Below are 26,768 nucleotides of genomic sequence, written 5' to 3' on the forward strand. Positions count from 1 at the left end.
AACATTAGTGCAATCATGGAGCGCTGACTGCACCAAGCTTTTTCTGCAAACTTCTAAAGGATACAAAGGCGGGCCGTGCCTGGCCTGTTGGATGGCGATGCGAACCCCTTATAAAATGCAGTGACAGATGTACAGCTCCCCAGAGGAGAGGGGACTGGTGACAGATTTACAGCTCCCCAGAGGAGAGGGGACTGGTGACAGATTTACAGCTCCCCAGAGGAGAGGGGACTGGTGACAGAGATGTACAGCTCCCCAGAGGAGAGGGGACTGGTGACAGAGATGTACAGCTCCCCAGAGGTGAGGGGACTGGTGACAGAGATGTACAGCTCCCCAGAGGTGAGGGGACTGGTGACAGATGTACAGCTCCCGAGGGGACTGGTGACAGATGTACAGCTCCCCAGAGGGGACTGGTGACAGAGATGGATGGCAGATCACTGCCAACTTTACTGCATTTTCTAGTGTGAGCAGCAGTAAGAACAAAAAAGCCTTAAATCATATATGGATTAGACCTAATTAATTTGCCATCTATACCAGCTGGTTCAGAGAGCTCTGGAAGGCATCCAGGTCCCTGAGTTGTGTGGAATACAAAAGGTTCTGTCCCAAATGGCACCCTATTCCCTAAACTACTAAATAGGGGAAAGGGTGCATTTGGAATGCAGACAATATGAGACAGGCCCAGAGAGAGAACTCATGAGAGAGCCTCTCAGTCAGTGAAAGATGGGCATGCACTCTCATAGCCAACCAAGTCCTCCAAAGAGCTGGATACGACACCTCCACTTCTGACCTGCTACAGGATTACGAGCAGGGCCATGAAAAACTCCTGGCCCCAATTATGAGATACAACAGCGTGGCGTTAAAGTAAGAGGCATATAATCTTCCAGTGAAAGGTCTGCTGGAGCTATACTAGTCCATAGAGAGGATGTCCGTTGAGCTCCTCATCCCTGTGACTGAGGAGTGGTGGGCCACATCTGCCTTGCCTTGGGGTCTTCTGCTCCTATACGCTCTGTTCTGGAAGAACCACTGACTTCCTGCACATGCTCTGCTGCTACTCTGACAAAGACTCAGGAGTCTGGACAACAGCATCCCTGGTGTCCCATTAGCAGTGCTCTCTTTAAAACTCTTACACACAGACACACATTAATCATGATCATGTTCAGTCATCCTCTAATCTAGTCATTTTATTCTACCCTTCATTCCCATTTTCAACAATTCACTTCAGGTCTAATTCAATTTCATGCAAGTGCTCATCAGGTATAATTCCATGATGTCAAATCTGAAAGACTCACTGACAAAATAAAGGCAATGGCTTCGGCATTGTATGTAGGTTCTGAACAGCAGTACGCTGTTGAACAGTGCCTGTGGATGCCATGTGCACATGATTACTACAAGGCCCTCAGCTTTGAGTAGAGTGTAGGCTATAGCCCTTCTCATCCACACAATCAACAAAAATGCTGACCTCTCTAGCTTAATGGAGGGCTTTTAAAACACTGTGGGTCCAGGCACTGACGTATAGTCTCATCGTCACTTTTATATTGAAACGGTTCAAGGTGGACCTGGCCCCTTGAAGCTGTACTAGTCCTTCATACCTCTCCTCCACTGGAGGGGATCAAGGAGGTGAGATTGTTCTCTAGGGTTGTATCCCAAATGGCACCATTTTCCCTATATAGTGCACTACATAGGGAATAGGGTGCCATTTGGGACGTGTCCTAGCGCTGCTGTTCTCCACTACCACTGATCAGAAGAGGAGATGGAGGAAAAAGCTGCAGTCATTAAGCCCAGATACTTTTTACATATTATTTGACCCATTTCATATGTATATACTGTATTCTAGTCAAGGCAATCCTATTTAACTATTGCTATACATATACCATTCTATCCACGTATTCTTCAGATATACTATATATTCTATCCACATACTGCCCATAAATACCATTACACACACACACACATCTATTTATAATCTGGATTTAGACATTGCTCGTCCTATTATTTCTTAATTCCATTCTTTTACTTTTTAGATGTGTGTAGTGTTGTTTGTTAGATATTACAGCAATGTTGGAGTTAGGAAGACAAGCATTTCGCTAAACCCGCAATAACATCTGCTAAATATCTGTCAAATCAAAACTCCAAACCTACAACCCAATTTTGACCAAAATTAACCGGAAAGATTACAGCTACCAAGGTTTCCTTTTTCCAAGCTATAAGGAGGGTGCTCTAGGAAACAATCAGCAGAGACCTGAGGACACCATCCAACCTGGAACTGAGCTGCCAGGCTTGCAATGACAGACCAGATACAACTTCAAGTAGCACTGAGGTGTGAAGTAAAAGGTGTTGAGGCCTTTGGGCCCAACAAGTGGCAAGAGTCTTTGAAGCGCCCCTCCTGCTGTTCAAAGACCATTCACTGGCATTTTCTACAAGAAATCTGCCTCCAGAAATAAAAGCTTCTCCCAAGTTGGTGCGACACCTACTGCCGTTGCCTGCTGCACTGCGGCTTGGATTCCACCTGGCGATCTGTTCACCTTTTGCCCTGGCCTGTCTCCCTCTGTCTGGTACAGGTACCCCCATCACTGCAACCTTAAATGTCCTCAATGATGTCACCATTGCCCTTAATTCTAAGCAATATTGGGCTGCTATTTTTATTGACTTGGCCAAAGCTTTTGATACGGTAGACCAATCCATTCTTGTAGGCCGGCTGAGGAGTATTGGTGTCTGAGGGGTCTTTCGCCTGGTTTGCTAACTACCACTCTCAAAGAGTGCAGTGTATAAAGTCAGAAAATCTGCTGTCTCAGCCACTGCCTGTCACCAAGAGAGTACCCCAAGGCTCAATCCTAGGCCCCACACTCTTCTCAATTTAAATCAACATAGCTCAGGTAGTAGGAATCTCTCTTGTCCATTTATATGCGGATGATAGTCTTATACACAGCTGGCCCCTCCCTGGATTTTGTGTTAAATGCTCTACAACAAAGCTTTCTTAGTGTCCAACAAGCTTTCTCTACCCTTAACCTTGTTCTGAACACTTCCAAAATAAAGGTAATGTGGTTTGGTAAGACGAATGTCCCTCTCCCCACCAGTGTGATTCCTACCACTGAGGGTTTAGAGCTTGAGGTAGTCACCTCATACAAGAACTTGGGAGTATGGCTAGACGGTACACTGTCCTTCTCTCAGCATATATCATACAGCTAATTTTAGCTGCAGGCTAAAGTTAAATCGAGACTTGGTTTCCTCTATCGTAATGACTCCTCTTTCACCCCAGCTGCCAAACTAACCCTGATTCAGATGACCATCCTACCCATGCTAGATTCCGGAGAGGTAATTTATAGATCGGCAGGTAAGGGTGCTCTTGAGCGGCAAGATGTTCTTTACCATTCAGCCATCAGATTTGCCACCAATGCTCCTTATAGGACACATCACTGCACTCTATACTCCTCTGTAAACTGGTCATCTCTGTAAACCCGTCGCAAGACACACTGATTGATGCTTATTTATAAAACCCTCTAAGGCCTCAATCCCCCCTTTGAGATATCTACCGCAGCCCTCATCCTCCACATACAACACCCGTTCTGCCAATCACATTTTGTTAAAGGTCCCCAAAGCACACACATCCCTGGGTCGCAACTCTTTTCAGTTCGCTGCAGCTAGCGACTGGAACGAGCTGCAACAATCACTCAAACTGGACAGTTCTCAATCTCTTCATTTAAAGACTCAATCATGAACACTCTTACTGACACTTGCTTTGCTGCTTTGTGTGATGCATATTGTTGTCTCTACCTTCTTGCCCTTTGTGCTGTTGTCTGTGCCCAATAATGTTTGTACCATGTTTTGTGCTGCTACCATGTTGTGTTGCTACCATGTTGTTATGATGTGTTGCTACAATACGTTGCTGCCTTGCTATGTTGTTGTCTTCGTTCTCTCTTCATGTAGTGTTGTCTCTCTTGTTGTGATGTGCGTTTTGTCCTAAATGTATATATTGTTTTATTTTTAATCCCAGCCCCCGTCCCCGCAGGAGGCCTTTTGGTAGGCCGTCATTGTAACTTAGAATTTGTTCTTAACTGACTTGCCTAGTTAAATAAAAGGTTAAATAAAAATAAAATGTGTATGCGACCAATAAAATATGACTTGCTCTGATTTGAGGAAGTGATTGGCAGGAAAGTGAAGCAGATGGGAGGATATTTAATTAATGATAGATGATTTGTTCTGAAAAAACTTCCATTGTACATTGAGAATGGTTTCCAAGCTCACAATGACTGTATTGAATGTGTTTCAGAGAGCTTGTAGACAAACTGCAGTTGTGACAAGGGTGAATTGAAAATGATCCATTCGATTACAATGCAGCACTGCCTGGCCTTGCATACAATGGCTTCAGCAAACTTGAAGTTTGAGGAGACGAGGCAATATCTCCGCTCCTGCAGAAGGACAATTTCAAACCACACCACTCCCATCTCCTTCCTAAAATTGGGCTGATGTTCCTAGAAGAACAACAAAAGACGAGTGTCATTATATTTTGGAAGGAAAGTGGACAGATGTGTCACCCACTGAGAAGACAACAGTTATTGCAGAAGGCTAAAGTGGTCCCCCTGTTGTCTAATTGACCAATTAGCCATGTCTCTGCTGTCAAGTGCCTTATGTAGTGAGTCTGGAGAAGCAGTCACTGCAGCCTAACTCTGAGGGGCCCTTCCTCATCAGTCAAGGATCCTAAGCCACATTTCCCCTCCCACTCTCGCTCCCTTTCAAGGCATCATAATGACGCTGTATACCCGGTGCCAAAATATGATGGCTCCCAAAAATGTAGGCCCTACTACAATTCAAAATACCCTTTTATTCATACTGGCAGAAATCCCTCTCCACCTGCTGTTCTCCACCCCCCTCCAATGCAGTTCTGTAAGATTCTGATTTCCCCTCATCTACCAGCCCTGTCCCCCAGTGCTTTGATCCTAATGATGCACAGAGGCCATTGTGTTGGCTCCTAGCAGTGGTGCCCAGAGGCCTGAGTGACAGCAGCTCCACCCCCCTCGGGGACCCTCAGATCAGATCCAGCAGCTTTGCACATCATTAGTGAGCAGCAGAGTCCACTGGCAGGAAGGGCAAGGCAAGGCTGCCACTCAAAACAACCCTAATACCCCCAGTGGTAGAGGAGTGTGGGCCTATTTCTCCTATTTGACACCAGTGAGAAAGGTTATTTTACATAAATAATTGGGAGGTGTATGATCAAGCGTTGCCATATTGTACATGACACTTGTGCTGAGTTCCTCTTTACACTCTCAGAGCCAGTGACATACTCAACATAAACTAGTAATACTGAATAGGTAGAAGAGAGCCATGACCTCTGACGAACACATAGTACGGTATTTCAGTACACATAATGGATTTACAATCCACGAAACGGTTTCAGTATTGGGCAACAGCCTCTAAGAGTGTTGTAACGTTAGATCAAATTCAACAGAAATTGTGATTTTTAATATAAGGACTCGTACTGTATATTGATCTCGGTTTGGGCTGTGTGGACTGACTTGTGTGCAATAAAATCTCCAGAAAATCATCTGACAGATCAACACAGAGAGAGAACATAATAACTGGCAATATTAGATCAACAGCGTGTGTCTCCGTCTCCTTTAATAGCCAGGAGATACAATCAAATCTAACACTTCTTACACCATCAGTCCTATTGATTACTCCTTTTGAGAAAATGACTACAACTAGGCTACACAAGGGAAGGGGGTGAGAGGAGGAAGGAGGAGAAATTAGAAATTAAGCTCTTGCCCTGAGATAAGGGAGTGTCTAGAGCAGTGGTTTTCAATCCTGGTCCTGGGGACCCAAAGGGGTGCACATTTTTGTTTTTGCCCTAGCACTACACACCTGATTCAAATCATCAAAGCCTGATGAGTTTATTTGAATCAGGTGTGTAGTGCTAGGGCAAAAACAAAATGTGCACCCTTTGGGTCCCCAGGACCAGGATTGAGAACCACTGCTCTAGAGGCCCAGGGACCAGTGTCGCTCTTCCTCCTTAACCCAAATGGACCCATTCCATTTATAGTGCACAACTTCTGACCAGGGCCCGTAGGAATAGTGCCATTTGGGACGTATAACCCCTCAGCCCTCCTCCTAACCCCTCAGCCCTCCTCCTAACCCCTCAGCCACCCCAATGATTAGCAGCCAGCTCTTTCTCTCTCCATGGAGGGAAGCAGCAGACTGTCACACAGATCGAACCACCAACTCCCTTCAGTCCAGAGAGGACTGATTGTATCACTTCTTCAGATTGGTGAAGTGTGAGTGGAGTGCACACTGTTGAAATATTTGTAAGCAGCAAAAATTGAAACAATGCTAGGAAATGAATTTCTTATGCTCACTGAGGTGACTAGGGTGAGTGGCTGGAGAGATGTGGAATAAACGAGAGGTTTTGTGTGAGTCACTTCAATAAGATGGAGAGAAAAAAAACAAGTCATGCTTACTTTGGACTGACAGTGTGCGTGTGTTTACTGTTGACTACCCAGAAAACCCATGGGAATATGTGCAGAGCCAATCTTGCCGGACCACCTTGAGTGCAGACACATTGCCAATTGAAGACTCCCAATCCAGCAGTTAAAACGATAAGCATCAGGAATTCTCGGCATAATCCGCAAGGATGAATTAAGATCAAACTGCACAACGGCAATCAATCAGCAAGTCTCCCTTCCAGAAATAAATGCGCCAGAATCCTTGAAATTCCTATAAATCTCATCACCAAGGCATGACAATTTCACAGCTCTTAATTGCTTCTAGCATTGAATGCTCATATTTCAGAAATGTGAACACTTATTATCCCTGTTGCCAGTCGAACAAAAATCTCCAGATAAAATGTCAAAACCAACCCACAAGGTCTGAAAACGACATTTATTTTTTGCCGCAGCAAGAGAGGAGTTGCCACATTTATCCAATAAACCCTTTTTCCATAACATTATCAAGCGACTTAATGAACATCAACGTAACTTGTAACAATATAATGCTAAAAATGTGGTTTTCCATCAATAAATTAAGAGAAAGGAATTTCTATATGTCGCAAGAGAAATTATAATTTGTCCTTAAACTCGCCAGATAATTTTCCATCAACGGATGTCGATTTAACTCGACTGTTATGCCTAAATAAATCCCTTTTGCACATGTGCATAAGAAAATCCAACAGGAGAGTTTGAGTGACGAAGGTTGGACAGAGGATCTCGAAATCTCTGCGCAAGAAACTTGGACGACCTTCAAAACCTTGCCACAAATGGAGGTTGTACATCTGCTAGCCACATGAATGGCCCTGAACATTACCACTCGGTGAGCTTTCAAAAAATGGGCACTATTTTACATCTCCAACAACAAAAGAAGAACCAAGCCCTGTTGTTGGTGTACTGATAGAGCTGTACTACGCATCGTGTGATAAGACGTCTCATCTGGTGTGAAGGGCTCAATCTCCTCCAGCAATAGATCCAACAACAAATAAATCAACATCAGTTTGACTGACTGACTTGCATATATTCAATGTCTTGCATCCATTTCCCTTCCATTCCTTATTTTGCTTCCCTTCCAACTGGGAAACTACGACTGGGCCTTCATGATGATGCTACTCAGTCGTGCATGAATGCACAAGCACAACTCACTCCCGATTTATATTTATAAAAAGGGCATCAATGAGGGCATTTACCATGGCTTCAACCCACAAGGGCTCATTTATAATGCACTTTGTAGTGCAGGCCAGGGGAAAAAGATTTGCAAAAAGCCATTGAGCTGGCTTGTTTCATCTCCTGTACAATAAAGTGATTGGAGATACATTAAAGATGGAGGAATGCTGTAAGAAGTGGTTGGAGGAAAGACCGTGGGCAGGCAGGTAGTGGTTCCCCCACAGGCGAGCCGTTGCAAATTGAAGGTGGCCTGGTTGGGCTCTCAGGAGATAATGAGCCGCTCTCATTCATCTCAACACAAGGGCTGTGTCCGAGATGGCATCCTATTCCATTTAGTACACTTTTGACCATAGCCCTATTACTTACAGAACACAGTGCATTCAGAAAGTATTCAGACACCTTGACTTTTCAACATTTTGGAAAATGGATGAAATCGATTTTTTCCCCCTCAATCTACACATACCCCATACTGACAAAGCAAAAACAGCTTTTTTTAGAAATGTTTGCACATTTATATAACATAAAACTGAAATATCACATTTATATAAGTATTCAAACCCTTTACTCAGTACTTTGTTGAAGCACCTTTCGCAGCGATTTCAGCCTCGAGTCTTCTTGGGTATGACGCTACAAACTTTGCACACCTGTATTTGGGAAGTTCCTCTTTCTTCTCTGCAGATCCTCTCAAGCTCTGTCAGGTTGGATGGGGAGCGTCGCAGCACAGCTATTTTCAGGTCTCTCAGAGATGTTCGATCGGGTTCAAGTCCAGGCTCTGGCTGGGCCACACAAGGACATTCCGAGACTTGTCCCGAAGCCACCCCTGCGTTGTCTTGACCGTGTGCTTAGGGTCATTGCCCTGTTGGAAGGTGAACCTTCGCTCTGGAGCAGGTTTTCAGCAAGGATCCCTCTATACTTTGCTCCGTTAATCTTTTCCTCAATCCTGACTAGTCTCCCAGTCCCTGCCGCTGAAAAACATCCCCACAACATGCTGCCACCACCACGCTTTACCGTAGGGATGGTGCCGGGTTTCCTCCAGACGTGAAGCTTGGCGTTAGGGCCAAAGAGTTAAATCTTGGTTTCATCAGACCAGTGAATCTTGTTTCTCATGGTCTGAGAGTCCTTTCGATGCCTTTAGGCAAACTCCAAAGTGGGCTGTCATGTGCCTTTTACTGAGGATGGGCTTCCATCTGGCCATCTACCATAAAGGCCTGATTGGTGGAGTGCTGCAGAGATGGTTGTCCTTCTGGAAGGTTTTCCCATATCTACAGAGGAACTCTGGACCTCTACCAGAGTGACCATCAAGTTCTTGGTCACCTCCCTGACCAAGGCCCTTCTCCCCCGATTGCTCAGTTTGGCCAGCTCTAGGAAGAGTCTTGGTGGTTCCAAACTTCTTCAATTTAAGAATAATGGAGGCCACTGTTCTTGGGGACCTTCAAATGCTGCAGAAATGTTTCGGTAATGGAAACAGGATACATCTGAGCACAATTTCAAGTCTCATAGCAAAGGGTCTGAATACTTATGTAAATACATTTTTGGTTTTTATCAATTTGCATTAATTTCTTAACCTGCTTTTGCTTTGTCATTATGGGGTAGTGTGTGGATTGATGAGGGAAAAAAGGTTATTCAATCAATTTTAGAATAAGGCTGTAACGTAACAAAATGTAGAACAAGTCAAGGGGTCTGAATACTTTCCGAATGCACTGTATAGTGCACTACATTTGACCAGAGCTCTGTGGCTCTGGTCAAAGGTAGTGCACTATGTAGGGAATATTGTGCCATTTGGGTCACAGACAAGTTGTTTGATGGAAACCCACTCTGGCTCTGGAAAACATCAATCTGCTCTAAGAACGGCCTGTCATCAGCCATTGCTGTAATGAAAATAATAAAGGAGGACCCCTCTCTGTACCGGCTGAGGGAATTGTCCTAAATGAAATAGGTGGGCCTAATTCTTCTGACTTCTATAATTGGGAGCGTCTAGGGCTGTTCCTAGAAAATACCCAGAGCGCTAAGGACCCCATCAGTGAAATTGACCAAGAGTTGGTAGCTGAAGAGAGCCAAATAGACAGTCACTTCTTGGAGATGCCAGGTCTCCACTTTGACCGCTCGCCACCCTCCTTCCTTCAGGAAATTAAAGCAGTGATAAGTAACATTTCTCAAACTGACTGCCTTGCTTCATGAAATATTCACCAGCGTAGCGAGAGAAAGTGTTTCGATGTAGACAGCCAGAATACTAAAAACTTCATGCCTACAACCTTAGCCTCCAGGTTAATAATAAGTAGGGCAGTTTGATGTACAAGTACAAGGCAGGAGAAGTGATTGAAAAGAATGTCTGCGTCTGTCTGCTCCATTCTAAATGGGTGAGGATGACGTGGGAGATGACCACAGCCCATGGCTACTCTTCTAGCTGCCTCGGGCCTGACACTCTGCAACTGCAGCCATCAATCTCCACACAACCCGAGCAGCGCTGCCATTCAAGTGCGCAGGGCTAATCGAAAACGTTTCAAAGCCAGGGGGGCAGTGTAGGGGATCAATGTTAGCTGAATACTAACAGTCCTGACTAATAGGCCTGGAAGATGAACTAGAAATTAAGCCAGGGATCTCAGTGATGTGCGCAGTCAGATATTGCCATAGAGGCATGTGCTGCTCACCCCAACATGCCTGCCTATTCTCAGTGAGGAATGGAAGCTAAATACCAGGGAGACAAGGAGCCTAGCTGCCCTTAGAGATAGAAAACAGCTAAATCCACTGAACGCTTTAGTTCACGTTCAAGACTTCAGGTGAAGCACAGCTGTATAGAGCCCCACAGTGGAGGTGTCATAATACCTGTAAAACCTAGCGGTCAAACAGGGAAACGGTTCTATTCATTTTTCCCATAGAGAATTTTAGAAACACTTAAAATAAGGGCTGTGTTTCGTGTAGGCTTACCACGGCATGATGTTTTGAATCTCTCTAGGACAAGCGGACTTTAATCAATATATTCAGCTCTTTAGTCTCAGATTCAAAAATGTGAATTAGCTTCAAAGTAGACATCATGCAAGACTATACAGTGCAGTCGGGAAATTTAGACCCCTTGACTTTTCACATTTTGTTACGTTACAGACAGACATCCTAAAATGCATTAAATAAATAAAAAAACTCAATCTACACACAATACACCATCATTTTTTGCAAATGTATACATTTAAAAAAAATACATTTCCATAAGTATTCAGACACTTTGCCATGAGATTCGAAATTGAGCTCAGGTGCATCCTGTTTCCATTGATCATCCTTGAGATGTTTCTACAATTTGATTGGAGTCAACCTGTGGTAAATTCAATTAATTGGACATCATTTGGAAAGGCACACACCTGTCTATATAAGGTCCCACAGTTGACAGTGCATGTCAGAGCAAAAACCAAGCCATGAGGTTCAAAGAAATTGTCCGTAGAGCTCCGAGGGGAAGGGTACTAAAAAAAATTCTGCAGCATTGAAGGTCCCAAGAAAACAGTGGTAGCCATCATCCTTACATGGAAGTTTGGAACCACAAACTATTCCTTGAGCAATCGGGGGAGAAGGACCTTGGTCAGGGAGGTGACCAAGAACCCTTCTTGGGTTCTTGGTCACTGACAGAGCAGAGTTCCTTTGTGGAGATGGGAGAACCTTCCAGAAGGACAAGCATCTCTGCAGCACTCCATCAATCAGGCCTTTAACTTCTTATGGGCAGGTGGGACGGTAGCGTTCCACCTGGCCAACATCCGGTGAAATTGCAGAGCGCAAAATTCAAACTACAGAATTATAAATATTTAACTTTCATAAAATCCCAAGTGTAATACATAAAAAATAAAGCTTAACTTCTTGTTAATCCAGCCACTGTGTCAGATTTCAAAAAGGCTTTACGGTGAAAGCACACCATGCGATCATCTGAGGACAGCGCCCCGCATACAAAATCATGAAAAACATATTTCAACCAGGCAAGTGCGCCACGAAAGTCAGAAATAGCGATATAATAAATGCCTTACCTTTGATGATCTTCTTCTGTTGGCACTCCAAAAGGTCCCGGATACATCACAAATGGTCCTTTTGTTCGATAATGTCATTCTTTATATCCATAAAAACTCAGTTTAGCTGGCGTGCTTCAGTCAATAATCCACCCAGTTTCCCTCCATCAAAATGCATACAAAATGAAACCCAAACATTACTAATAAACTCTTCCAAACAAGTCAAACAATGTTTATAATCAAACCTTAGGTAGCGTAATACGTAAATAAACGATAAAATGTAAGACGGAGAATCGTTATTGTCTTTACCGGAGAAAATACCAAAGAACGAGCCCTTTCACGCGCTTGGAAACACTACAGCCAAAATGGGAGCCACCTAGAAAAACTACAATTTCTGGCAAATTTTTCCAAAAATCAGCATGAAACTCTTTCAAAAGATTGTTGACATCTAGTGGAAGCCCTAGGAACTGCAATCTGGGAGGATGTCGCCGTATAATAAAAGTGACAGCCATTAAAAACAGTGGTAGACTGAAAAAAAAAAAAAAAAAATGGGATGGTTTGTCCTCGGGGTTGCCTGCCATATCAGTTCTGTTATAGTCACAGAAATAATTTTAACAGTTTTAGAAACATTAGTGTTTTCTATCCTAATCGACCAATTAAATGCATATCCTAGCTTCTGGGCCTGAGTAACAGGCAGTTTACTTTGGGCACGCTTTTCATCCGGACGTGAAAATACTGCCCCCTACCCAAGAGAGGTTAATGGTTGGGTGTCCAGACAGAAGCCAAAAGTAACCTAAAGGACTCAGACCATGTGGACAAGATTCTCTTGTCTGATGAAACCGAGATTGAACTCTTTGGCCTGAATGCCAAGCGTCACATCTGGCAGAAACCTGGCACATACACAATAAAACATGTTTTAATCAACTGCTTAGAGCATAAGGGACTGGAAATTCAGAAAACGTAATAAACTTTGAAGTGATAGTCTTCTCTTATGCCGCTTTAGAGCTGAAACAACACAATTACTCCATATGTCTAGCAGAACAGCCATTTTACTGGAGAAATAACAGGCTGTGTTCTGCCCTGGTGTCTCTTAACTACGGTTCCAAAGGGTCGCAAACTCTCCGGTAAATTTCCCATGGGAAGTTAAGCCCTGGAATTTGGGCAATTTTGCTTAAATTCATTAAAAAAAAAAAGTTAGCTTATAACAGTGAACCTTTTTTGTGGGTCACACAAGGCAATTCTAGGTCGTGTGGCATATGTTGGTTAAACCATCCCCAATTCAATGGCATTGCAACTCTGCATGCACAATGCATTATTCCATCACGTGCAGCTGATTCTCAAGATCTTGCACACTCATGAGATGCTATTGAGCCCACACTACCATAACTGTCTGAGCCAAGGACTACATGCTTTCTGGTAAGTTTTGATGACAATACTGGGTGGGGTGAATATATTTTATATGATATACATGATTACAGCAAAGTGTTTAAATAATTTCTAACTTGTTAGCAATTTCTGCTAGTTAGTTTTTTTCTACCATGTGGGTTTGAGCCTGCTAACTGAGTGTTAATTCACCTGTTTCCATACGTTTCATTTTGAAACATCTCACAAAGGAGTTGTTTAATCTAACTGCTTAACTATTTATCTGTACATGGAATTGTATTTTTTTTGTTTAACTCATTTCTACAGGAAAATGCCACGGGCACTATCTGATGTGTGGCGACATTTCACTGCAGCTAATGTAGAAGGAAAAGCTGTGTACATTTGCAAATACTGTGCCAAATCATACATGAAGAATGCAATAAAGATGCAGAATCATCTGGCCAAGTGCATAAAGTTCCCTCAGCACTCATAACAAGCAACCTTTGACAAAAGTCCCTCTACTTCTATTCGAGGTGAACATGATGAATCAGACACCTTATCGATAGCAACAGCTTATGGATGCCTGAAATCAGAAGTTTTTTTGACTCAATGAAGGAACGTAGTCAGAGATGCTGATGAATGTCTTGCTCGAGCTGTGTATGCAACTGGTTCACCTCTGATGCTCACAGGCAATGTGTATTGGAAGAGAGTTCTGAATGTTCTTCGCCCAGCATACACCCCTCCAACCAAACATGCTTTATCTACTCATTTGCTGGATGCAGAGTTCAACCGAGTTCAAATTAAGGTCAAGCAAATCATAGAGAAAGCAGACTTGCAATCATTTCTGATGGTGGTCAAATGTTTGTGGGCAAGGAATAATTAACTACATCATCTTCACCCACCAACCAGTATTCTACAAGAGCAGACACAAGGGACAACAGACGCACCAGTCTCAGAATTGCAGATGAGCTGAAGGCAGTCAATGACCTTGAACCACAGAAGTTCAGACAATGATGCGAAAATGAAGGCTGCTTGGTCTAAAGTGGAGGAATCCTACCCAAAACGTCACACCGACTGGCTGTGCTCCTCATGCATAGAATCTGCTCCTCAAGAACATCATTGCACTGAAACAATGGATACACTCTACAAGAGAGCCATGGAAATTATTAGGTATGTGAAGAGTCATTAAGTTATAGCAATCTACTTCACCAAGCAGTGAGAAGAATAAGAGCACCACATTGAAGCTGCCCAGCAACACCCGTTGGAGTGGTGTTGTCATCATGTTTGACAATCTCCTGGAGGGGAAGGAGTACTCCAAGAAATGGCCACATCAGTCTGCTGATATGGATAGCCCCATCAAGAGGATCCTCCTGGATGATGTATTTTGGGAGTGGTTAGCAGCGTGAAACCTATAGCAGTAGCCATTGCACGGATTGAGGGAGACAATCCTGTCTGATGTTCAGACCTTGCTTGCAGATGTTAGAGAAGAAATCCGTACTGCCCTGCCCACTTCATTGTTGCTCCAAGCAGAGGAAACTGCAGTTCTGAAACATCAAAAATCGTGAAGACTTCTGCCTGAACCCCATACACACCACAGCGTACATGTTGGTCCCTAAGTGCAGTATGCTGGCAAGAGCATCCTGTCTGGTGCAGAGATCAACAAGGCCTATGGTGCCATCACTACCGTGTCTCGCCACCTTGGCCTGGATGAGGGCAAGGTTTTTGGCAGTCTGACGAAGTACACTTCCAAGCAAGGGCTTTGGGATGGAGATGCAATATGGCAGTCGTGCCAACATATCTCATCAGGGACTTTGTGGATCCGAGGCTCTTTCCCCTGTTGCCTCCATCATCCTCCATATCCCACCAACATCAGCCGCCTCAGAGCGCAACTGGTCCTTGTTTGGGAACACACACACACACAAAAGCACGCAACAGGCTGACCAATACAAGGGATGAAAAATTGGTGGCCATCCGGGCAAATGCGAGGCTTTTTGAGCCTGACAACGAGCCATCCTCAACAAGGTTGGAAAGTGACAGTGAAGATGAGGCCTCAGAGTCTGATGTTCAAGAGGTGGACATTGAGAAGGTCCAGGGAGAAGACATGGAAGCCTGTGATGAAGACAAACAAAGCTTTAGTTTCTAGACTATCATTTTACAGATAGATGTATGTTGAAAACATTTTTGGGAGATGCGATGGCTCACTGGGGATCATTCAATAAAGTTTGTTTCTGTCTCCATCTAATATGGTAAGCATATCCAATGCAAAAAATAAAAAAATCTACATTTACATTGTATTAATTTTAAATTTGCATATATTTCCATTAATTCCCAAGGAAAGTTTCCACCTCTGAATATTCCCCAAAATGTGCAAGCCTAATCTTAATAGCACAACACTCTGAAATATACAAATTCATTAAGACATTTATTGTCATGGATCTTGCCCTGGAGGCAGAACGTGGTGATTTCTGCTAGATGGGCCAGCTGCAAAGTTCAAATTGGCTATATCGTCAAAAAATCATGAAAACAAAAAAAATTTGCTTTTTGGTCTTCATTTAAGGTTAGGCATTAGGGTTAGCCTTGTGGTTAAGGTTAGGTTTAAAGACCTTATGACTTTGTGGCTGTGCCAGCTAGTGACAGCGCTGCAAAGCTGCCTCCAGGGCAAGACTCATGACAATAAATGCCAACCTGTATAAGAGTGGGTCACACACACAGTGCTACCAGAAGGTATACAGTGCATTCGGAACGTATTCAGACCCCTTCACTTTTAACACATTTGTGTTACAGCCTTATTCTAAAATGTATTTAAAAAAAAAACAATCTTCCCACAAAACCCCATAATGACAAAGCAAAAACAGGTTAAGACATTTTTGCAATTTATAAAAAAAACAAGTAAAATATCACATTTACAAAATAATTCTGCCCATTTACTCAGTACTTTGTTGAAGCACCTTTGGCAGCGATTACAGCCTGGGGTCTTCTTGGTTATGACGCTACAAGCTTGGCACACCTGTATTTGGGGAGTTTCTCCTATTTCTCTCTGCAGATCCTCAAGCTCTGTCAGCTGTCATGGACATTTTAAAAAGAGAGACTGTAGATTCTTCAAAGATTCTTCTTATAATAAAGTTTTATTATAAGATTTGCAAAAATAGAGCAATCAACAATCATTCAAATAGTTCAGAGTTAAATGCCCAACAAACAGAGTTGGCTCTCAGCTTTTATAGAAAAGTCCAACTTCTGTCTATGTGGCAGTTAACAGGTGTGAGTGAGAACATGACAACAGGTTGGGACTTTAGGGGGCATTCACAGTAAGTAGCCCTGCACGAGCCGGAGCGGCTCATAGGAACATTTCTGTAGCGTGATGCAGCTTGATGTACAAGTACACCTTCTGGACTCTAGTCTATCGCAGGTCCTTACTGCTAATCTATCTCCTAATGCTGAGTGTCAAGCAGAGACACATCGAGTCACATTTTTACATTCTTTGGTGCGACTCTGCCAGGGATCGAACTCACAACCCACCACAAGGCCACTGAGTTGGTGGGGCATTCACAGCCTCCTACTAAAAATGCCCCCTCCCGACTGCTTGGGAAACGACCCAGAAATTACATTTGGGGTAGGTTTTCCTAGATAAACTACCAACCACAAAATAAATCCCCCCACAAAAAAATAATAATAATAAGGAAACATGTTATCTAATGCCATCATTCCATGGTGTTGTGCTATCAGTGGGCTTGAGACTGAAGCTACGTCCCAAATGGCACCCTATATAGTGCACTACTTCCGACCAGAGCCGTATGTGCTCCGGTCCAAGATGGCACTCTATATAGTGAACTATTTGTGACGCAGTTTGAGAAGCTAGATCAAAGGCCCATGATTTCTTATCAAATATCCCTCCTTTCTGGTGATTTAAGCAAATTTGCAAAGCAACATTTTAAGCAAAAGTCGGTCAACAAAGAAACGGCCCTTTTACAGGACCATGTCTTTCAAAGATAATTCGTAAAAATCCAAATAACTTCAAAGATCTTTATTGTAAAGGGTTTAAACACTGCTTGTTCAATGAACCATAAACAATTAATGAACATCCACCTGTGGAACGTCGTTAAGACACTAACAGCTTACAGACGGTAGGCAATTAAGGTCAGTTATGAAAACTTAGGACACTAAAGAGGCCTTTCTACTGACTGAAAAACACCAAAAGTAAGATGCCCAGGGTCCCTCATCGGCGTGAATGTGCCTCAGGCATGCTGCAAGGAGGCATGAGGACTGCAGATGTGGCTAGGGCAATAAATTGCAATATCCGTACTGTGAGATGCCCAAGACAGGGCTACAGGGAGACAGGACCGACAGCTGATCGTCCTCGCAGTGGCAGACCACGTGTAACACCTGCACAGGATCGGTACTTCCAAACATCACACCTGCGGGACAGGTACAGGATGGCAACACCTGCCCGAGTTACACCAGGAACGCACAATCTCTCCATCAGTGCTCAGACTGCCCGCAAAAGGCTGAGAAAGGCTGGACTGAGGGCTTGTAAGCCTGTTGTAAGGTGGGTCCTCACCAGATCACCGGCAATAACGTCGCCTATGGGCACAAGCCCACCGTCGCTGAACCAGACAGAACTGGCAAAAAGTGCTCTTCACTGACGAGTCGCAGTTTTGTCTCACCAGGGGTGATGGTCGGATATGCGTTTATCGCCGAAGGAATGAGTGTTACAATGAGGCCTGTTCTCTGGAGCGGGAGAGTCCGTCATGGGCTGGGGCGGTGTGTCACAGCATCATCGAACTGAGCTTGTTATCATTGCAGGCAATCTCAACGCTGTGCGTTACAGGGAAGACAACCTCCTCTCTCATGTGGTACCCTACCTGCTAGCTCATCCTGACATGACCCTCCAGCATGACAATGGCATCAACCATACTGCTCGTTCGGTGCGTGATCGGCAGGTGAGGGCTAGGGCCACCCCGACCCCCAGAAATGTCCGGGAACTTGCAGGTGCCTTGGTGGAAGAATGGGGTAACATCTCACAGCAAGAACTGGAAAATCTGGTGCAGTCCATGAGGAGATGCACTGCAGTACCTAATGCAGCTGGTGGCTACACCAGATACTGACTGTTACTTTTGACCTCCAACCCTTTGTTCAGGGACACATTCAATTTCTGTTCATCACGTCGTTGGAACTTGTTCAGTTTGTCTCAGTTGTTGAATCTGATATGTATACATGTTAAGTTTGCTGAAAATAAAACGCAGTTGACAGCGAAAGGACGTTTATTTTTTTATTGAGTTTATTATGACGTTTTTGTTAATTTTGGACTTCGGTGAGTGTTTTTTTCCCCCCGGCTGTTCAGGAACACCAATTGCTTCCTAGAGGCAAGTCGAAGTCTACGCCGCTTCATCGGCGATTGGTCAACAATAGGGATTCTTCAATCAAGTCTGTTGTCATTCAATGAGACAACTCATTTTAATGCACATTTCTTCATTGAGAAATACAGCACCAACCATCTTAGATGTAATAAAGATCTCTGCAAAAATGTCAAAATTAATGACGGATTTCTTGAGTTATCTTAGATTAATTCTGACTATTTTGAGGAAGTGTATACTGAATACGGCGTCTTGTTTTTCAAGTGAATGTCTTTTAAGGGAGTGTGCGAGCCGCAAGCCGAACTGAAGCATGCGGATGCCTTTAGAGTGAATCTAACCATGAGGAGGAAGTGCGCTGCTAGAGTGACAGGGACTTTGTGTGTGGGAAGCAGCTACAAAAGAGCGAGATGACAAACAGATTATACTAAAAACAGATGTTACACGCAGCTGAGGGGCGGTTCAAAATATTGCATGCTTCTGTGATATGGATATTATTGCACATGTCAATATAATATTTTTTATGTGAATTTGATTAATTGTGCAGACACCGCATCTCTCCTTGGCTACAGCCCATTTCCCCAGTCCTTTCACTTTTCTCAGGCAGTCTCAACACTTTCTCTCTCCTTCCTCCGTTTTCCCGGCGCCGACCCAGAGGGTCCCCAACTGAGACGACTACTGACCAATCACGTTGGGGGGAGGGGGGGCAGGCACGTCCACAATGACGGAAGAGCTCCTTGAGGTGTCGCCTTTGCAGATCCTAGGTGCGCGGGCCTGGGCGAACGCAGCCACCGCCGCCTCAATACTGACCCACATCAAGATGAAGGAAACACACAGAATCACAACATCAGTCAGGCCCTCTGGCCTAACAGGAGATCCCTCTAGAGACAGGAGTTAATTGATATCCATCAGTGGACTACACCATCTCAGCCCATCAATCATCTTTGACCAATGGACAACCCTGTCAAATCATTCAACAACTGTTTCTGACAGTGTGAGAAAGGAAAGATGAACCACATGTGATATTGTCATCCAGAACCAGAAGTTATGCACATCTCAGAATCTGTCTGAGTGCTGTGGGATTATTAAACCAGAGGAAATGGGGGGGTGGAGGGGAATTGAGGTCCATCCTCATCCTGTCTATACTTCCAACTCTAAGCCCAAGGGAATTCACAGATTCTGCTAAACATTTCTAGATCCAGTCTCTCTCTGCCCAAACACACATTCATCCGCTGCCTTTCTGCTCCGCTGCAGTAAATTATTCAGCACCTCTGGAGTCGGCTCTTCACCACAAGCTCTGTCTTTCCCTAAGCGTGACTTCATTGATAGACAGCATCCCTCCGTATGACATAACACATATAGAACAGAGCCCTTCATGCGGATTATATATGTTGGAGACATTCTTCATTCCCTACATCTTTAAAAATGTATATTCAACCTCAGGTTACAAAATGTATTAGTCAAAATTGGCACCAATTCAGCTGAATGAGGAATACTCTGTCCCGACATCCAATAGTAATCCCAATTTCAAATACCTAAGTATTGACAACATATCACCACCACTACCAATTTATTTCCATCGTTAACTTCTCTAGGGTAGGGGGCAGCATTCGGAATTTTGGATGAAATGCATGCCCAAATTAAACTGCCTGCTTCTCGGGCCCAGAAGATATGATATGCATATAACTGGTAGATTTGGATAGAAAACTCTAAAGATTCCAAAACTGTTTAAATAGTGTCTGAGTATAACAGAACTGATTTGGCAGGCGAAAACCTGAGAAATCCATTCAGGAAGTCGTTTTTTTTTGTGGTTTTCTATTCAATGCCATTACAGTATCCATTGACTTAGGACTCAAATTGCAGTTTATATGCCTTCCACTAGATGTCAACAGTCTTTAGAAATTGTTTCAGGCTTGTATTCTGAAAAATGAGGAAGTAAGAGCAGTCTGAATGAGTGGACCCTAAAGTGTCACAGAGCTTTTTCATGCGTGAGACCGAGAGACTGCCTTTTTTGTTTACCTTTTGTTTACCTTGTTTACCTTTTAAATTGACAACGTTATTGTCCGGTTGAAATATTATCGATTATTTAGGCTAAAAACAACCTGAGGATTGAATATAAACATCGTTTGACATGTTTCTATGAACTTTACAGATACAATTTGGATTTTTTGTCTACCTGTTTTGACTGCGTTTGAGCCTGTGGATTACTGAAGAAAACTCGAACAAAACAGAGGTTTTTGGATATAAAGAGACCATCGAACAAAAGGAACATTTGTTGAGTAAATTAATGTCTGCTGAGTGAAACCATATGAAGATCAAAAGGTAAGGGATTCATTTTCTCTCTATTTCTGACTTGTGTAACTGTTCTACTTGGCTGGTTACTGTTTGTAATGATTTGTCTGCTGGGCTATGTTCTCAAATAATCGTAAAGTATGCTTTCGCCGTAAAGCATTTAAAAAATCTGACACCGTGGTTGGATTCACAAGAAGTTAATCTTTAATTAAACCTATGTAAAATATGTTTTGTTTTTCAAATTTTTATAATGAGTATTTCTGTATTTGAATTTGGCGCCCAGCAGTTTCACTGGCTGTTGAAGAGGTGGGACGCTAACATCTCACATATCCAAGAGAGGTTAAGATGAACATACTTCCACAGCTCTATCATTCCCGTTTCACCACCAATGGGATATTGGAAGAAACTGCATACTTTGATCTCCAAATTAATATGGATCAAACTGTCCACTTTAAAGAGACGGCAGTGTTCTGGAGGCCAAAAACCGCCACAATATTAAATGACATTTTTGGGCCTTTATGTTAAGACCACTACGTGTGTGGTTGAACCCCAATATCCCAGTGGCCTGGAGCCCCCTGAAAGAAAATTTAGCAAAGCCATACAGGCTCCAAGATCTGGCATATTCAAACATTTCTATCAAAAAAGCCAAACTCACCTCTGGCCCCATCATCAGGCAAACAATACAATATGGCGTTCAATGGGGAACCATTGCAAATACATCAATCATCTCCTCTTGGGAGGCGGAGGTAGCGGTCCTGCTGCTGGGTTGTTGCCCTCCTACGGCCTCCTCCACGTCTCCTGATGTACTGGCCTGTCTCCTGGTAGCGCCTCCATGCTCTGGACACTACGCTGACAGACACAGCAAACCTTCTTGCCACAGCTCGCATTGATGTGCCATCCTGGATGAGCTGCACTACCTGAGCCACTTGTGTGGGTTGTAGACTCCGTCTCATGCTACCACTAGAGTGAGAGCACCGCCAGCATTCAAAAGTGACCAAAACATCAGCCAGGAAGCATAGGAACTGAGAAGTGGTCTGTGGTCACCACCTGCAGAATCACTCCTTTATTGGGGGTGTCTTGCTAATTGCCTATAATTTCCACCTTTTGTCTATTCCATTTGCACAACAGCATGTGAAATTTATTGTCAATCAGTGTTGCTTCCTAAGTGGACAGTTTGATTTCACAGAAGTGTGATTGACTTGGAGTTACATTGTGTTGTTTAAGTGTTCCCTTTATTTTTTTGAGCAGTGTATTCTTACTCAAACCAACATTACCAATCTACTCAAAATGGAACAAAGATATATATACACACACAAAAGTATGTTGGCACCCCTTCAAATTAGTGGTTTTGGCTATTTCAGCCACACCCGTTGCTGAAAGGTGGATAAAATAGAGCACACGACCATGCGATCTCCATAGACAAACATTGGCAGTAGAATGGCCTTAAGATCTCAGTGACTTTTAAAGTGGCACCGTCATAGGATGCCACCTTTCCAACAAGTCAGGTCGTCAAATGTTTGCCCTGTTAGAGCTGCCCCGGTCAACTGTAAGTGCTGACCTCACTACCCTCTGGAGAGCCTTACGGTTGTGGACGGAGCAGTTGCCGTACCAGGAATTGATACAGCCCGACAGGATGCTCTCGATTGTGCATCTGTAATGGGTACGTGAGACGTTAGCGTCCCACCTCTTCAACAGCCAGTGAAACTGCTGGGCGCCAAATTCAAATACAGAAATACTCATTATAAAAATTCAGAAAACAAAACATATTTTACATAGGTTTAATTAACTTCTTATGGCTGCAGGGGTAGTATTGAGTAGCTTGGATGAAAGGTGCACGGAAGTTTGAGTGTTTTCGGTGACAAGCCAAATTTCTTCAGCCTCTTGAGGTTGAAGAGGCGCTGTTGCGCCTTCTTCACTACGCTGTCTGTGTGGGTGGACCATTTCAGCTTGCCCGTGATGTGTACGCCGAAGAACTTAAAACTTCCCACCTTCTCCACAACTGTCCCGTCGATGTGGCTAGGGGGGTGCTCCCTCTGCTGTTTCCTGAAGTCCATCATCTCCTTTGTTTTGTTGGCGTTGAGTGCGAGGTTACTTTCCTGACACCACACTCCGAGGGCCCTCACCTCCTCCCTGTAGGCTGTCTCGTCGTTGTTGGTAATCAAGCCTACCACTGTAGTGGCGTCTGCAAACTTGATGATTGAGTTGGAGGCGTGCACGGCCAAGCAGTCATGGGTGAACAGAGAGTACAGGAGAGGGCTGAGGACACACCCTTGTGGGGCCCCAGTATTGAGGATCAGGGTTGTTTCCTACCCTCACCACCTGGGGGCGGCCCGTCAGAAAGTCCAGGACCCAGTTGCACAGGGCGGGGTCGAGAACCAGGGTCTCAAGCTTGATGACGAGTTTGGAGGGTACTATGGTGTTAAATGCTGAGCTGTAATCGATGAACAGCATTCTTACATAGGTATTCCTCTTGTCCAGATGGGTTAGGGCAGTGTGATTGCGTCGTCTGTGGACCTATTGGGGCAGTAAGCAAATTGGAGTGGGTCTAGGGTGTCAGGTAGGGTGGAGGTGATATGATCCGTAACTAGTCTCAAAGCACTTCTTGATGACGGAAGTGAGTGCTACGGGGCGATAGTCGTTTAGCTCAGTTACCTTAGCTTTCTTGGGAACAGGAAAAATGGTGGCCCTCTTGAAGCATGTGGGAACAGCAGACTGGGATAGAGATTGATTGTCCATAAACACACCAGCCAGCTGGTCTGTGCATGCTCTGAGGACGCGGCTAGGGATGCCGTCTGGGCTGGCAGCCTTGCGAGGGTTAACACGTTTAAATGTTTTACTCACGTTGGCCGCGGTGAAGGAAAGCCCGCAGGTTCTGGTAGCGGGCCGTGTCAGTGGCACTATTGTCCTCAAAGCAAGCAAAGAAGTTGTTTAATTTGTCTGGGAGCAAAATGTCAGTGTCCACGACGGGGCTGGTTTTCATTTTGTAATCCGTGATTGACTGCAGGCCCTGCCACATACGTCTTGTGTCTGAGCCGTTGAGTTACGTCTCTGTCTCTATACTGACGCTTAGCTTGTTTGATCGCCTTGCAGAAGAAATAGCTACAGTTTGTATTTGGTCATGTTTCCGGTCATCTTGCCCTGATTAAAAGCAGTGGTTTGCGCTTTCAGTTTTGCCATCAATCCACGGTTTCTGGTTGGGGAAGGTTTTAATAGTCACCGTGGGTACAACATCACCGATCCACTTGCTAATAAACTCGCTCACCGAATCAGCGTATACATCAATGTTGTTGTCTGAGGCTATCCGGAACATATCCCAGTTCACGTGATTGAAGCATTCTTGAAGCGTGGAATCCGATTGGTCGGACCAGCGTTGAACAGACCTGAGCACGGGCGTTTCCTGTTTAAATTTCTGTCTATAGGCTGGGAGCAACAAAATGGAGTCGTGGTCAGATTTGCCGAAAGGAGGGCAAGGGAGGGCTTTGTATGCTTCGCAGAATGATAGCAATGATCCAGAATGCTGCCAGCCCGCGTCGCGCATTTGATAAGCTAATAACATTTAGGGAGCCTTGTTTTCAGATCAAGAAACCCAAATCACTGGCTACAATTTGGCCCACATGACTTAACATAAATCCATGTGTATAATGTATATTGGTTTGCCATTTTCTGTTCTGGCCTAAAATAATAAAAACTTTAAAATCACAAAAAAAATAACCCAGAGGCCATAATTGCAGAGTTGTCAATGAAGGGAATGGTTTTGTATTGGGGCATATCACATGGTTTGGGCAGGCATAGTTGAAATTGGGTTCTATCCAATAAACTACAAGGCTAAAGGAGTCCGCATGCTTCACAGCCAAAAGAGTTAGTGCATAAACCGAATTCTACGCCCCTTCATCGGTGATTGGCCAATAGTAGGGACCCTTCAACGAAGTCTTTGTAGTCATTCAACGAGAGACTCGTTTTCATGCAAAAAATGTTCATTGAAAAATACTAAACCAAACATTTTAGATGTAGAATTGCGCGATTAAGATCTCTGAAAAAAATAAAAAATGAATGACAGATTTCTTATGTTAATACGGAGTATTGTGAAGAAGTTTATACTGGCTACGGCTTCACAAGATGGACAAACAGTACTGTTCCATTTTTTTCTCGTTATGCAAGCAAAGTCTTTTAAGGGACTTTCGTTCAAGTCGGATAGCCGAGTTCAGCTAGGCGCCAGCTGAAGTATGCTGACGTCATAAGTCTGCTTCCACTGCAACATGGCTACACCCCCTCAGGGGACAAGAGAAGTACATCCTGAACACAGAGGAGTGACACAAAACAAACCACTCTGGGAATTGTGTTGGTTGTGTGGTCAATATTGGAATCCATTAAGTGATTTGGCTGGCTGGCTGGCGGACAGCCAGACAGACAGCCAGAGCGTAACAAACACAGTTCCCTGTGGTGCTGCTTGATTGGGATGGCTAGGCCTTACCTCCAATCCATCTTCTCCACCAGGTATGCACAGATCAGAAAGCCTGTCCGATTGAAGCCGTGCGTGCAGTGGACACCTGTGGGAGAACAAAAAGAGAGACACTGCTTAAGTCAATCAGGCAAAGTGCCCATCTGTCCCTACTACTACAATTGTGTGTATGTGTGTACTTGCAATTGTGCTTCTACATCTGCATTGCTTGCTGTTTTAGGCTGCCTTTCTGTACAAGCACTTTGTGATATCTGCTGATGTAAAAAGGGCTTAATAAATACATGTGATATTCCATGAAACGCAAATGGAACAGTCCAATAACCCTGTCATTTTCCAACCATCTCTCTCTTGCAAAATCATTAGTCCTATCTGTGAAGAGAGGAGGTGGTGGTGGCCTGGCTACGCATAACGCCCACTGAATCCTCCTGAGAGCCCTTATGCCGGGTGTTCACTACACGACTTTCAAAATCTTAACCTTGCTGAGCCTCTCACATTAAACGACTGTCTTTCCTGTAGTTTGTCTTGCCAACGTAGTGGTGCCACACTAAACGATCTGGCACAGACGAGGTGTCACAAACTACACCATTCTTCACTTGGTCATGAGGAATCTCCATTCCACCACTCTGTCTCGCAAAACAATGTGATTAGACTGTTAACGTAGCTAGAACGAGCTGTGGTTCAAAGCAGCTTCAAATGTTTTCAGTCAGACATTCATGCTTGCCATTGAGTTTAAATGTTCTAGCCAACATTTTGAATTGAATAACATTGCTTGTGAACTTCAGAGCTCTAACGATTTGACGCTTTGGTTAAAAGGCAAGTACAAACGCATACTAGTAGTAGTCATGCCTCCTGCTCGAGTCTACACATTCTGGGTGATGCAAAACAACTTAATATCACTGGCTTCTTTGACGAGCTCTCATTGGCTATTGCTGATCACCGCTCTCAACTTGAAGTTGCACATCTCACACTACAAGAGTATTGCAGATAGTGTCGATAAAATCAAACATGTTTGAAAATATTGGGATGTCTGGAACTGCTCAATGATGGGATCGGTAGCACTCAGATTGAGTGAAGCTGTCGGAGTGATTGAGGCGTAACATTAAAACGGATGCACGCCGAGTAGGCAACGACATGGGGATCGTCTCCCATCTCAAACTTGTACTGGACAGTTAAGTCGGGCCAAATTAGTGTAGTGTACACCCAGCTTAACTGTGTGCTGGTACTTCTCTAGGTGGGAGCCTCATGTTAAAAACCAGTTCATCAGCCAACTGGAGGTTATGCTACATACTCCGGGGCCGGATTCTTAAAGCATCTCAGAGTAGGAGTGATGATTTAAGAACAGTTTTGCTTTTTTTGATTATAATAAATGGACACGGAGAGCCTGATCCTAGACCAGCACTCCTACACCGAGTCGCTTAATTGATACGGACGGCAGACGCAATCTAACGCTAGGGGAGAGGGAAGAAAATGCCAGGGCACACAGGGAATCGGTTCATGTTTGCTTTGATCTTCAAGGCAGGGAAGGATAATGGGGCAAACTAAATCTTCACTCCAAAAATGTTCATGGCAGAGCCTCTATCAGCATTCAGGGGTGGTTTGGGGAGAAATTCTCTTTGGATTTTAGACTCCATGCCTCGTCAGTCTGAAGCATCTCCCTCGGCCATGATGCAGTTGGTCATTGGTATTCAGA

General features: G+C 44.1%; 1 pseudogene; it reads right to left on the reverse strand.

The window, feature by feature from the left end:
* LOC139555847 (mRNA-capping enzyme-like) overlaps positions 1 to 26,768 on the reverse strand; it is a 143,060-nt pseudogene that overhangs the window by 108,502 nt on the left and 7,790 nt on the right.

This window comes from Salvelinus alpinus, chromosome 27, assembly GCF_045679555.1.
Source record: "Salvelinus alpinus chromosome 27, SLU_Salpinus.1, whole genome shotgun sequence".
Taxonomy (NCBI): domain Eukaryota; kingdom Metazoa; phylum Chordata; class Actinopteri; order Salmoniformes; family Salmonidae; genus Salvelinus; species Salvelinus alpinus.